The sequence below is a fragment of the Silene latifolia genome, chromosome Y, assembly GCF_048544455.1.
Source record: "Silene latifolia isolate original U9 population chromosome Y, ASM4854445v1, whole genome shotgun sequence".
Classification (NCBI taxonomy): domain Eukaryota; kingdom Viridiplantae; phylum Streptophyta; class Magnoliopsida; order Caryophyllales; family Caryophyllaceae; genus Silene; species Silene latifolia.
In genome coordinates, this window is record NC_133538.1 from 103,475,033 (window position 1) to 103,478,870 (window position 3,838).

The window sequence follows — 3,838 nt, forward strand, 5'->3', positions numbered from 1 at the left end:
CAAGGGTTTGGTTTGGGGAGGTTTGATGCGTGCCTATTTCATACAATTATTCTATTCATTTGCACGCATTTGTATGCATTATTGAGTAGCGTGCGTAAGCTACTATTCTTCCTTGTTTTGGCTACTTTGGGCCGTGTTGTATTTTATGCAGGTTATAGGCTCGAATATGTGCAAATAAGCTCAAACCCGTCACGAAAGCTTGAAATCTTGGCCTTGGTACGAAATGAGCTTGGACACCATCTTTTTGGAGTCCTTAGTGAAGTAAGGAAGCGTATAGAGCAAAAGAAAGGCTTCACATTACTAGTGCCTACTTTGAAGAGTCATAACTCGAGTTCTACAAATGATAATAAAGTGATTCAAATTGGAGATGAAAGCTTGTCCTGTTAGCTTCCAACGCCACCAAAAACGCTCTGTTTGACCAAGTAACGGAGAAATGGCGGCCGTTCGAAGTTCAGTACGCATTGCGGGAACTGCGCGACGACAAAAAGTCGATCGACTGTTCTTCTTGGTCGATCGACTTATCTCCAGTTTGGTCGAAATATGCTTTATAATTTCGGCCCATTACTCCTTTTATTATTTAAGACGGACTTAGTAAACATTATTAGGTTATCTTTTATACTGTTAAACACTCTTTCATACTTTACTTTTGCTTGAACCTTCGGATCTGAACTTGGTAGCTTCTTCCTTTATTTTGGTAATTCAATTAACCTTTGTTCTTCATTTATTTCTTTCTTTTGTTTTCTTTTATTCTTCCTTGTTTTCCTTTTATTTTATGTTTAATTGTTTTTCTCATACTTTCATCATGCTTAATTCAATTATCATTATTATTATTGATTTAGTTAGTTTGAATATGCGTAGCTAAATTTCTTATGCTTGGATTTAGGGGATCCATGGTTGTATGACGGTTTTTAATTAGATTTTAGATTTGGTATAATTATTCGTCTGAATTGTTAATCGTAGCATTTAATTCCTATTTAATTAGTTGAATGCATGCGACTAGTTATTTAATCTGATAAACTCCGACCTAGATCGAGAGATTGGAAAGAGTGAGATCTGCTGCGAACAATAGAATACTTTAAATAGAGCGAGAGCATATTAGAAAGTTTCTAGGGTGATTAGTGGACCGAGAGGACCTTATCAGCCCTTCAGACCGTAATTTAACTAAGTCTTTGACCCTACCTTTGACCCTACCTTTGACCTTACCTTTGACCGTTATTAGACCATGGTGAACCGACAATCCTAGCTACTTTCCCTTATATTTTTATACACGTTTTCTACACTTTATTTCTTTACTTTCCGCTACATTAGTTTAGTAATCAAACAAAATCAAACCCCCAGACATGTTACATAGACAGATTAGATCTAGCAAATAGAACAAATTGTCTCCCTGTGGATACGATCCTGACTTCCTCTACTGCATTAGTTTAGGCCAGTTGGTTTATCTTTAATACGTGTGCGATTTAGCCTGTCACCGGTCTAAACCAAAGATTGCGGATGCGGGGGTAAAGGTACAGTCAGGGAAGGTGTTAGGCAGCCGGACCGTCTATCAAACTGACGGCCTCTACTATTTATTTGTAATATTATATATTTGACGAAATTTAACGATGAAAAAGTTAATTATACAGTTTTATACAAGACGATATAAATTATATACAAGGACAAATTAACTAATATTAGTTTATATACAATTATACGATAAAAATAGAGAAAATAAATAAAAGAGCAAAATAAAGAGTAAAGAAAACTTATTTAATTTTGGTACCCTCTGGATGTTGACTATTAATGAATTTCGACTTTGTCGTAAATTAAGAGCTTTTATGCGCTTATATGGAACTGGGACAATTTATTGTGAAAGGTTTGATTTGAAACTAGGGTAGTATATTTAAGAGGGTAATATGAGAAAGTATTGAATTTGTGGGATCTAGATCTGGTGAGTTTCTCGTCTGTCTTCTTTTTTTGTGTCCGTAAGTCTCGTCTTCTTGTGTCCGTACAAATCATGAGATGGATTTTTGTATTTATAGTGTTGTTGGCAGAAGTTTACATAGATTAGGATGTCAAAAGATAAGAGTTCTTGGGCTCTTTGTCTATCTCCAATCCATAGTTTTAATCCGTGCAAAGCAGCAAAGGGCTATCTCTATACAACTATTTTGATTTTCTCATATACTAATTCATGCAGTATCATCTGTCTATACGATCATAATATTATGGGTTAACGGAATAAATGGAATATGGTGGGGTCAATATGGCGTTGGGCCATTTTAAGTAGTTTCTCGAGAAATAAGTGTAAAGAACCTTTAATTATAACATTATTAATTTTTATTTAGTCATTAAATATTAGCCTCATCATCGGGTGCCGCCCTTATGGCTAGTAGACAACTTTAAGGTATCTACATCTGCAAATCATATAAACCACGATTAATATACCGGCCAGAAAGGCAGAAACAAAGATCATCAGCTTACTTATACACCACAATCAACTTCCTACCTTCTAAATGGTCATCGTCACACATACTCATCGGATAAACTCTCCTTTGATTCCACTATCTTACCTTTCCCTTGCCTATTAGCAAGTGTCACTTTTTTTTTGTCTTGCGCCTTGGTCTCAACGACCTCCTCTTCATCGGTTGCCTCCACTACGTCATAAGCTTTTCCCTTCCCTTTCGAATTCCAAGTTCCTTACCCACAACCACCTTCTTCTTTCCTTGAGACTTTGATTGGACATCCGACTACTTTGGCACCAGATTTTCAGCGTCTACCATGGAAAAATGAATAAACCCAAATTAAAACAAACAACAACTAAGGGGCCGTTTGGTTCAAAAGGTCGGAATGGATTGGAATGGAATGAGATACCAGGAGGGGATAAATTTAGAACCCCATACCTATTATTTATTGTTTGGTTCAATCTAAAATTATATGAAAGGGTATGGAGTTAGAAACCTGAGTAGGAAGGTGGGTATGGGATTCCAAGAGGTTGGGGTGGAATTAGAATCCTTCAGAATTCTAACTCCATTTCAAAATGCCCCAACCAAACACTAAAATCAATCAAATCCATTCCATTCCCTTCCATTCCAACACTCCCAACCAAATACCCCCTAAAATGTATCAATAATCCTAAAATAGACCACAAACTGTTAAGGAATCATTATCTCTTAACACAAACATTCAAACGAAAATCTAAACAATCGCCAACAAAAAATTAACAACAAATCATAAAATGACCCCAAAACAAATACACTTAAACTGAAACCAAATATTGAAAATTAAATTTAAAATACCTTCCCTAACTTCAACAATTGCATGTGCCGGTTTAGCATTATTCTAAGGTAGTGTCATCTTTGGCCTTTGCTAATGTTTTCCTCACCACGTTTATAATTAGAGTGATATTGTTCTGCGTTTTTGTAAAAGTAGTTTTTTTTTTTTTTTAAATTATGTTCTGGGTTTATCTCAATTTTCATTTCGTAAAATGGGGTTTGAAAGTGTGTTATGATTTTGGTTTGGGGAAAAAAATGGGGCCTTTACATCTCATTGTTGCTGTGTGGTTAATATTATGGCGGAAACGTGTTGAGACGATATAATAATAATAGAAAAAATAAAGGACATAAGAGTTTACGTTGTTCACTATCAATATGATAACAGTTCATAGACTATACATCTGAGATAGTATCTCTTATTATTTATTTTCTTAGTTTTATTTTAAAGTTTTTGAGTTCTACTTTAGTATAAAGTTTTTGAGCACATTTACTAAAACATTACACTAAAAAAAATATAATATTGCTCAAAAACTATATTTATAATGGTAATATGCTCAGAAAAAATGTGTATATGCTCAAAAACTGCA

At 34.8% G+C, this 3,838-nt stretch overlaps 1 long non-coding RNA gene across 1 annotated transcript; it reads right to left on the bottom strand.

The window, feature by feature from the left end:
* Nucleotides 1-2,278: 2,278 nt before the first annotated feature.
* LOC141626432 (uncharacterized) lies at nt 2,279-3,532 on the bottom strand. The gene is made up of 2 exons (XR_012536017.1): nt 3,276-3,532; nt 2,279-2,752 (listed from the first exon to the last, which is right to left on the bottom strand). It is a non-coding gene; the product is annotated as an uncharacterized LOC141626432 (long non-coding RNA).
* Nucleotides 3,533-3,838: the final 306 nt, after the last annotated feature.